This window comes from Marmota monax, unplaced genomic scaffold (genome assembly GCF_021218885.2).
Source record: "Marmota monax isolate L192 unplaced genomic scaffold, Marmota_monax_Labrador192_F-V1.1 WCK01_AAM20220418_F8-fsc00010, whole genome shotgun sequence".
Classification (NCBI taxonomy): domain Eukaryota; kingdom Metazoa; phylum Chordata; class Mammalia; order Rodentia; family Sciuridae; genus Marmota; species Marmota monax.
In genome coordinates this window covers 22,075,887-22,086,961 of record NW_026692321.1, presented here as the reverse complement: position 1 = coordinate 22,086,961, position 11,075 = coordinate 22,075,887, and the positions used below count along the sequence as shown (strand labels likewise).

At 45.5% G+C, this 11,075-nt stretch overlaps 1 long non-coding RNA gene across 1 annotated transcript in view; it reads left to right on the top strand.

The window, feature by feature from the left end:
• LOC124090754 (uncharacterized) overlaps positions 1-11,075 on the top strand; it is a 101,189-nt gene that overhangs the window by 11,479 nt on the left and 78,635 nt on the right. The window lies entirely within an intron of this gene.

The window sequence follows — 11,075 nt, the reverse complement described above, 5'->3', positions numbered from 1 at the left end:
GGCAAAAAGCACTTGAGCTTTGGCAACTGAAAATTGTCAGCTTACACTTACATTTGCTTTTAGTGATCTTGAGCAATTCGTTTAATGTCTTTGATCCTCAGTTTTTTATCTGTACAATGGGAAAAGAGTCCCTACCATGTACGGTACTTTTATGGGCAGGTGGTGTGATGTGCACGGTATCTGGCATTTGGTAGCAGATTGGTGTTAGTTGTTATTATTCTACTGTCAGCTTCCACCAGCAGTGTGAGGACTAATTTCTTTAGAGAGCATTTTTCTATTTTTCTATGACCTCACTCATATATTTGTACTGTGGAAAGGAGCTTTAAGATCATTTGGTCCAAACCATTTCCTTGTTTTGGTTCAGAAAGGTGGGTGGTAGATACGAGGTCAATTGGGTGCAGAGCTGGGATTGGGGCACCTGGCTTTCTAGGCAATACTGCATCCTCTGCATCTGCCTGCCTATTTGTACAAGTGATCCTGATGGTCTCCGAACATAGATCAGTGTGTTTTCCTGCAAAACTGTTGACGCACAGTCCTTGTCTGTGATAACTCTTCAGCAGAAAAGATAAAGTAAAAAGGAATGAACCAGAGGTCTTCCCCTTGGTTCTTCCCCCATCCCTCTACCACCCCAAGTTGTGGTGCAAAGCAGCTCAATGCTCATCTCCTGGATGCTAGCAGAGGGCAGCAGAGGGGCCCTTGCTTGTAAGTGAGCTGGTGTCTCCATCCAACTTTCACATCGGCTTTTTCTGTTTTTCTGAGAGGAGACAGGAGCCTGGATGTGTGTTATGGGATGCTCTGGTGGAATCCATCCAAGGACCATGCAGGAAGTCATCTCAAGCCTCCTTGCCCGTAAGAAGGTTTAAAACTAGCCAGAACCTCAGGGACAGTTGAGCTATTAATGGAAAGTGAGTCAACTCTGAGGCCCTTAAAGACCTATGTAGTATACATGACATTTCCATAGACCTTGAAGCATATCTAGAAAGACTTGTGGAAAGACAAAAGAGGGAGTCAGTTGCATTCCAGGCTGGGGCTGTTTATGTTAGTTGGGGCCAGGCTGGGTAGTTATGCATCTTTATGGAGCTGAGATGTCTGCAGAGGTAGAAGCCAGGAGGGCAGGATTAAAATGAATGGGAAAGGAAGAATCACCACCCCAGACTGTATCCTGAGCAATCTTGCCTTGGGCTTAGTTCAACTGCAGGTCTCCCTTTTCTTTCAGTTGGTAAGAAGAGAATCAGACATGTGTGGGACTGGAGGGAGACCTCTTTTCTGTCCTTGCAAATGCGGGCTCTCATTTCCATGCCTGGGAAAGACTTTCCTTTTGGAAAATGATCTGGAGGTCCTGACTGGGCAGGATGCATTCTGAGATGGGCTCCCAGGCACCCAGGCAGGGGGCCTTCAGGGAGCAGTGAAGCCAGGGCCCTACAGTGTACCTTCCAGTCCAGGACCGGGCTGTGTGGCCTTCACCATGGAGTGCCTGTGTTTAGAAAGGGCAGGTTGAACCAGTGGGGGTGTTAGGGAGCCCTTTGTAGGCCAAGGGCTCACTTCATCTCCAGTTATGCTACATGGGAAATGAAGAAAAGGGGGGTTTCTATTTTTTTTCTATGACAAGTGACAGTTCTCCAGGTGACCAACCCCCTGCCCTGCTTCCCTCTTTATATTCACCTAAGGGTTCAAGCTCAGGGTCTGCAGTTTGGGAGGAAGGCTGTAGCCTACCCCTCCCCTTTATCTACACACACACACACACACACACACACACACAAGAAGCTTTCCTCTCTTGACTGACTCTATCAGCCCAGCCTCATTTCCTTCCAGGCAGAGCCCTTGGAGCCCCAGGCCAAGCTGGTGTTGCTCTAAATATAACCGCGTCCGAAGTGATGAATGGGGAGGCATTTGCTCTCCTTTTCCTGCCTCAGCGTTGGGCCTGAATCATGTTGGGAAATGACATTCTGTTAACACAAGCACTTTTGTTTCCTCCTGTGCTCTCTCACCATCCGGTGGGGGCCCTGGCCAGGACTGGCTTTCAATTTTTAAAGTCTCCCTGGGGGTCCATTCAAAACCCCCATCCAGTGACATTAAGGAAAGCCATAGACAAAGAGAAATGGAGAGAAGCATCCTGTGCCTCCCCTGGGGATGCTAGGACGTGCTGAGACACAGGTTGCATGGACCCCACCCCCCACCTGAGCTGACCAGACACACCCAAGCTAAGAACCAGCCTTTGCACTCACCACCTGGCTCCAGGTAGCCACTTGATGAATGAATGGAAAATGAAAGGTTCCCAGACATGACTTATTAGCGCTCTGCTTCTATCCGCCGAGTGGCTCTGTACCCGCTGGAGTCAGACCTGTCGGGGGAGCAGGACTCTTATCAGGCAAGGGAAGCATTTGGGGCAACATTTTAAAATTTTCCATATCAGAGACAGTTGAGCTTCTCTTCACCTGGCTCTGAATTCTGTTAGGCCAAGGATCATCTTTGCATCCCCCCTGGTCCCTGATCTTGGTCTCTGGCTCAAAAGAGGTTTTCTTGTAAGTGCTTTCTGGTTCAAATAGAAATAAATAGCACCAAGAGTGGTGCAGAGAGAAAGCTGGAGACAGCAGCCTTTCAAAGAACAAAGGTTGGGGCTTCTGGAATCTAGAGAGAGGACAAAGCCCTTCCATGCGGCCTTGAGCATCGTCTTAGAGCCCCTTCTTCAGCCTGGCTCTGACCCTAGCTCACAGGCCACTTCAGACCTAGTGATTCTCTAAGCAAAGGAGTAGATGGCTCATTCCTCTCCCACTGGCCTCCTGTGAAGCCTTCTAATTCCTGAGCCTCATTTCTGTTCTTCTGCTTGGATTTGTATGGGGTCTTGGTTTAATGGAACTGGTTTAAAATGTCCTTTTTGACCCGCTATTGAACAGATCCTCTTAACCTTTAACTCATTTTTAAACAAAATGACAGAAGCTTTTGGATGAAGTAATAAACCTGTAAATAACCAACCTAAGAAATCCAGATTTTCCAGTACTGAAAGCATTTCATTGTTTGATTGGGTCACCTACACTTGATGGTCACTTCCATCTGTGTATCTGTAAATGTGTAGAAACACAGGGGATGGGTCTTGGTGGGTGTCTACGTGCTACATTACCCAACTTCCTTGCATGTCCCCCTATTCCCAGTCCCTGATCACACACAGGTCTTCCTTGAAAGGAGATGGAGAGCATTTGGCCTAAGACCAAAAGTCTACACTGCTGGGGAGACCAAGAGGGATCCTCCATATTTCAGTGAATAATAGCAGCAGATGATAGCTGTCAGAGGCTGATGTGCACTCCTGAACCCAGGGCCACAGGCATTTGACAGTTGGGGAGCACAGCCTCATTCATGTAAGCAAGAGGCAAAATGGGAGACTCTCTAGGGGAGAAGGGCAGGCAGACATCATGGGAGACTCTCAGAAAAGCAGGAATAAAGAGACCCATTGCCCCAGTGACTCTCACCCTCTGGGGTATCAGAAATTGATGGAGGAGTGGGAGAAATATGGGCATGGGGAGGAGACACTGGCTTCCACTGGGGTTCCACCAACGGCTCTTGCTGTGACTTCAAGTGTCTTCATTGGTCAAATGAGAACACAGGGTTGGTCTCTAATTTCCTTCCATATTCAAAGTTGGAGGAATGGGCCAATAGGAGGAAGAGGCTGAGTAGCCTCTGGGCTCACCAGGCCAGTGGTGAGAGGGCTGAGTGGTTCCTAATAGAAGTCTCCCTCAACTCTTTCAACGTCTCCACTCTCTGTCCATATCTCCTTGTATCAGGTTAATAGTGCTCTTTCTTAGAAGGCCTAAACTCCATCTCAGGGCAGTGATTCTCCCTGAAGTTCCTCCCTCTCTCCTTCTCCTCCTCTCCCAACTGCCTTTGGATCTGGCCTTTTCCTTCTTGACATCTCTGATAACTGAGCAAGCAGGGACCTTTCTCTCTGGCTTCCCTGGGCTTTAGCAGAGACAGTTTGGACTTGACTTCAGCAGTTCCCTGACCACCTGAACAGTGTTCTTCTCAGTCTCCCAGGTGCAGGCATTTTTCCTGAGGTGTTTTTTCATGATTTTAATGTGCCCCCCAAATGTTTAAGTGTTGGAAACTTAATCTTCAAATGCACATGTTGATGGTATCTGGAGGTGGGGCTGTTAGGAGGTAATAAGGGCTACAGGAGGTAATGAGGGTAGGGCCCCCATGATAGCATTAGTGGCTTTATAAGAAGAGGAAGAATGTCCTCTCTTTCTTCCTCTCATCGTGAGATGATTCTGTCTGCCACATTATGTCTCAACAAGAAAGCCCTGACCAGTGCTAGGCCTCTCAGATCTCAGAATCATAAGAAATAAATACATTTTCCCTACATATTGCCCAGTCTCAGATATTCTGTTATGGCAGCAGAAAAAAAACGAAGACAAGAGATGCATCCCTAGGTGTGCATATCTCTTTTCCCAAGCCAGATTCCTCCAGGATATTGGTGCCCTTGCTTGCTCTCCAAACTTTTTTGGGGTCCCTTCCTTGAAGGGCCTGTCCTGGATCAACTCAAACTCATTTGATCTTTACCAATATTTCTCATTTGGACATATGTATGCCTTCTTGGTCTTGCCCCTTCTCCAAGACTTCCATTTTTAATCTTTACTCTAGCTCTTACACTGACCTCCAGGGCTAATGTGGAAAGGTATTGCTAAAGGGAAAGAGACCATGAGGACTGGACCTTCCCTCACCTCAGTTACCTCTATTAAGAAAAGGGTACAATGTAGCTCCAAGTATCTGGGGACCCTTATCCACTACAGGCTAAGGTGGCTAGTCTAGATCCTAAGGGACCATTTTGGATGTTTCCAGAGTACAGCCAAAGCCCATCTCAGGATATTTATATCGTGAACAGAAATTTCCATTGCTGAGCAAGGCTGTGAATGTACATGCTGCTCTTGCTTCTGCCAAGTTCTCTCCGTTTGTAAGAGTCCCCCCTTGCTAAATGTGTCACCCGCTTGCTGAGGGTTAACGGCTCAGGAAGTTTTTGCTCTTTATGTGCAAAAGCAACTAAAGTTGTTCCAGCAGGCAGGCAGTCTGTGAGCTCTTCCTTTTACTTCTGTCTCTAGAACCTGTCTGAATAGCCCTGATCTGATGGGTGCCAGAGAGTAACTATTCTAAAATTAAAGGGCAAGGATATCTTTTTAAAAAAATTTTTGTTTTAAACTTGGACCCTGTAATTTGACCTTTCCCTCAGTAAGGAAGGCTTCTCGGCAAGCTGATTTCACTGCTGTAAAGATAAATGAAAAGCTAAGTGGGGCTGTGAGCACCTCCCAGGGCTATGGCTGGTGACTTGACAAGTCATTTATTCCAGGGCATACCCTGGCTTCTTGCCAAGCCCTTCAGTGTAAGCTCAGCCAAGGAGAAACCCGAGCGAGGTGGGTGACCCCCAGCATGGGTCCTCTGCTTCCCAGCCAGGGCCTTCCAGCATCTGGTGGATGTGCACAATTAGTAATGCTTTTGAGGATGATGATTTGGTCTCATGGAAAAAGGCATCTTGGTCCAAGATAATGTCTGGTAAACTTTGACATTCCAACCTGAAGTGGTCCTACACTCACGTAGAATCACTAAGCAGCTGCATGATTGTATTACAGCATCTTCCTTGAAAGCCAGCTTGTCACTGAATCCATCCCAAAACTCCAGCTTTTCTCAAACAAAAGGAGCCCTGATGTAGAAAGAGCTGGAATCAGCCAGATGGAAGCAAAGTATGGGTCGCCACGGCTGGAAGCACCTTCTAAAAGTTTTGGCCCAATCCCCCTCATTTTGTACATGAAAAATCAGCTTCAAGAAGGGGAGAGAATTTCCCAATGTAATCAGTGGGAGAACTGAACAAGAGGATAGAACTTTTGAAACCCATGAAACTCAGGGCTGCACAGCCCTACCTGACCCCATTTTAAAAGAACCACTAAGAGTGTGGTACCAGGCCAGAGAGGCAGTGGTAGAATCTCGTGAGTGAAAAGAAATGAAACTGTATTGACAGAGTCCAACGGGAGAAACTTGGCTATCCTAGAGGGGAAATGAGGATGTGGGGGCCAAGCTTTTGCTAAGCCCTAAATACAAAGTTAAGCAAGACAGAGCAAGTTGCCCAGGTCTGTGAGCCAGGTTAAGAATCTGTACCAGTAAAATCTTTTCAGAGGACCTAACAGAAAAGAGCAAACAATGGTAGTCATTCAATAGCTGCTCGGCGTAGGATGTTGTGCTGTCATGTTGATGCTACGGAGGATGAAGAGGATAGAGTGGGGCAGAATGGCCATTCCAAAACCCCTGTGATTCCTGTCAATGATAATATTTATAGGTACACACAAGAGTGCATGCATGTCAATGAATGGATTATTTCTTAAAACTCACTTCATCCTCTTTATTCTGAGATCTTGTCATCATGTTCTATCTTTTTGGGCTGTTGTTAATATAACCTTCGATTTTTAATAATATCCTCTCAATTAAATGTTGGCAACTCACTCAGGGTCCTCTTGAGTGTTTTGAAACTGCATTGGATGATGGAATCCAAAAATCTGGCACACATACATGGGTTGAGAGAACCTGGGCTCTTAGGACAGAGAGACATGAGTTCAAATCCAGATTCAGTCAGGCCTTAGGTATGTGACCTTGGGACAGCTTTTTAGCACTCAGAATTCAAGTTTCCTAATTGGGATACAAAAAGTCTCCAGAACTCACCAATGTCCCTGCCCCTCTTAGAAGTTCTCCATATGTGTTTCTGTGTGGAAGAACATGTACGCCTGCATTGCAATAGGTGCTGGATGAGACACAAGGCCGTTAGTTGCCTTCTTTCTCAAGGAGCTAAAGATGTTGCTGGCAAGAAAGTCTATTTCACCAGAAATCACGAGAGAAACATAGAAAGCCCAGCGTATCTCTCCTCTTCCCCAGAGCAGTTCCTTTGGTTTGGTAATGGTGACAGGAATTTTCAGATATTGCTTTCCACAGCTCACATTATATTGTTTTTCCATGGCTGGTTTCAGTTTATACTAAGGCTCCCTCAAAGCTCATAAAATTCCCTTTAAAACCTCATAAAATTTCACCTGTGGATGTTTATTGCCCACAGGATGTGAGCTATGTCCGTTTGGTTTTGATAGATTTACCATTATTAAACTCAGGCTCCCATTTCCCATCAGCCTTCTGAGGAAGGCTGCCTCTGATTTGGCATAGTGGGCAATCCCCTTTGTCCCACGGTGAGGAAATATTTCAGCTCCCTGGAATTGAACTCAGCTGGTGGGCAGGACTTTGTCATGCCAGGTTCTTGAAGTTTAGGACTTTACTCCAGCTCTGGGCAATGGATGTATTCTATAAAGTTCACCCAAGCTCATTGCAGCCTCTTGAACTCCTCCCAGATGCCATTCTCAGGAATCCATCTGTGAATATTTGTTGACCTGCATAGTGAAAAGCATTGGAGACATTGCAGGAATATTAAAGATGTTCTCTTGAAACACAAGGGCAATTATCAAGTGCAAAAAAACAAATTAACCCAAATTAATCTCTATGGGACATTGACCCACTGGCTTTAGTCTTATAGGATAATATTGTAAATATGTGCAGAAGGGCATCATCTCTTTTTTTAAATCTCCTCTTTTCCCAGGCTAGACACTACCATATAATTGAATCTGACTTTAAGGACCTGGTTTCTAGATTTCTTGCTCTCCTGGTTGGTCCTCTTTGGGGTTTCCATTTGGATGTGTGTCTAAGTCACACTGGAGTCAGGAAGAGTCTACAGGGATGGAGCTCAGTCTACCTGGCATAAGATTCTTGTTGCCAAGATGAAAAATAGACCCAGCTGTAGAGAGGCCCTTCAAGGGTATCCAGAGAGTTCAAAGTAAGTTTTGGCCAAGCAAAGACCAGCTCTAGAAAGTCAAAACAGGCAGAGATCTTTGATCAGAGAATCCAGGGCAATTTGGGGGTTCTAAGTTGCAGAGTGAGAATCAAGGGAAAGTATAAAGACACAGTCTGTGATAATGTGGAGAGAAGAAGGGGGCATGTGCAACTAAGAGTCTAAGCCTCATGCCTAGGGGACAATCTGGGTACTCACCAATGTCCCTGCCCCTCTTAGAAGTTCTCCACATGTGTTTCTGTGTGGAGAAACATGTATGCCTGCATTGCAATAGGTGCTGAATGAGCCACAAGGCCGTTAGTTGCCTTCATTCTCAAGGCGCTAAAGATGTTGCTGGCGAGAAAGTCTATTTCACCAGAAATATGATTGACATGTTTGAGGCTCAGGAAAGAAACTGGACAAACAGTCTAGGTCAAGGATTGTTATTTGATCCTAAACTTTAATATGAGGTGAGTCTGACACTGTTGACCTCTCCCTTGTCTGTATTATCTGGATTCCTTTGCTTGAAGGTACAGATACCTAACTCATACTCTCATAAGCCCAAAGGAAATGTATTGGGTCATGCATCTCTAAGGTACTGTACTGAGGATGGTTCCTGCTTCAGGAACTGTTTGGACTTAGGTGTTTCTCTCAACTCCAAGTTATTCTCCCCCCTCCCCAGGCAGATGTTTCCAAATGGTAGCTTCCAGCAGCTTTTTGTTCACTTCCACCCAGTTTTAAATTCAACAGAAAATGAACCGGTTTCTTAATATTTCTAAATAAAAAAAATCCCAGAATTGGATCATGTGCACATTTCTGGAGCTCAGAGGTAGAGGTCTAGCCATGTAAGGCAGAGAATGATGAAAGGGTGGTTTCCCAGAAGGAAATGGGTGGATCCTGGTGAAGCACAGATGGTAGATGTCTGCATTCTGCCTCACTCCAGATTAGCACTAGAGCCAGGGCACCAGGCCTGAGATGGGACAGTGGGAAGACCTGGCAGTGGCAATGAGCTGAGAGTGTCTGCCAGATGGAAGACCTCCTCTATGCGAAAACTCAGCCCAGTGTCTCAGATACAGTCTAACCAGTGAGGGGGGACAAAAAGGACCTTATCATCACACTCCAGACCTCACCCTTTAACAAAAACTCCTGCCTGGATCGCAGGTACCCTTCTGCAGCTTGGACATTCCTCTGAGCCCTCAGGCAAAGCCCCCAGCTCCTCTGCACTTGAATGGCCTGCAAATCCTTCTGTCCCCAGCCTTTCTCAGCTGTGGCCCTGCATATTCTGGAGTTTGCATTAGTCCCTTTCCAAAAACCAGGGGACATTTTGTGGGGTGAAGAAAGTACATTTAAGGCAGCTTCGCTTCTCCTCATCTTTCTCTACTCTGGAAATAATCACAATAAAGCCTCGCCATAATTTTAAAATGCAGGGCTTGGCTCCGCTTGGTAAGCCTGGGTCTGACTTGAACATAAACGCCAGCAGAGTAGACCTGCTCAGCCCTGGATGCATGCAGCTTTATTTATTTATCTTCCCCTGACTTAATCTCAGCACTCTCTCTGGAAGGCTTTGAGGGAAAGGGGTACTTCTCAAAGCAGGGGCTTCTTGGGGAGTCTTGTGTCCCCAACCCCAGGGACATCCTGCTTTTTTCTTTTTGGATAACAAGAGTCTTATCCTTCTTGTCCTCTCCTTCAACTCATCTACTGTAGGGATGGAAACTTTCCTGACAAAGTAAAGACAGAGGTGACAAATCATATATGGGTCACATTCCTCTGTCTCCTTCTCTTGGCTACCCCTAGGCTAGGGAGTCTGGAAAACGTCAAATGATTCAGAAAGTGAGCTGAATGGGTTCTTCATGCTTCGCGTTTGGTGCCAGGGAGCAGAGCAGTGACTGATGCAAGAGCTGGACAGAGCAGGAGTTGAGCTGAAAAAGAAAGAAGGCAAGCAAGAAAACAGAACCCAACCATAGTTAAGGACTTACATACCAAAGCATTTGGGAGAAGCACCAATGGGTGTGTGCATGCCTGCAGATCTCGGGTTGTTGCTGGAGGCAAGGCATGGCTGGACTATAAGGATGTGCTCAGCCAATTTTTGCAAGAGCTGCTCTTTCCTATGGCCTGTTCCTGTCCTGGGCCATTGAAAAGTTAGTGACAACTGGGGTAGATAGGATGGACTCAACAAAATCTTAGGGGATGGACAAATGTTACTTATTACACACAGAGGGGTAAGCTATGGAGAAAAGGCCCTCATGGGACAGTAATGTGCACCATGCTGTCCTTTAATCAGCATGTGTGGGTTCAGGAAGCCTGGCAGTCTACAGGCATGATCTCTGGAGACCTCATCACTTATATATGGAGAAGACACACTGAGTCATGGTTAATGCCATTTTTCTTCAAGAATCCCTCAGAACCCTCCACCCCCATCTCACACTACCCAAGTCCACTGAGCTCCAGGATTCTGCCCTATCCTGCTACCACCAAGTTCCAGACCTTGTGGGTCCATTTCTTGTTTCTCTGGGCCAGAGACTTAAATGGAGTGGTCTGGTTTTTCCCCATGCTCTTACTAGTCAGCGTGGAACACAAACTCTTGATCTTATTTCTACCAGATATCAAAAGCTTTCTCTTCTTTCAGTAAAACCATCCTCATATAAATAAACAAATGGTTTTCAAAATTTTTGAATTTGAAAGTTAAAAAAACACACATTGACTTTTCCCCCTTTCATTCCTGTTTGAACAACCCTAATTCTCCACCCCTGATGCGGTTGTCTTGAAGAAAATTAAGACTGAGAAAGTATAAAAAAGAAAATCACAAAGATTGATAGTTTGTATGCAATTACATTTCAGTTTCATTGGTTCTTTGTAGCCACTTCCACAAATAATCTTTCTTTTTTAATGTAACAACTTTATTGAGATATTTTTTACATACCATACAATTCACTGATTTAAAGTATGTGATTCAATGATTTTTATTATATTCACAGAGTTGTCACAATCTTTTAATATAAGTAGTGCTTTCTGGAAGGAAGACACTGGGGTAATGGGACATGTGCACACGTGTATGTATGTGTGTGTGTGTGTGTGTGTGTGTGTGTGTGTGTGTTTAAGTCTACAAAAAGTCCAATTTAAACATGTTAAATTGCTCAATGTAAAATCTAGCCCAAGAGAGTTTGTAAGACACCAGCTTCATGTCTCTGTTCTGGCTTAGGGGAAAGGGAGCTTGCTTGTTACTGAGCCCCAACTTTGA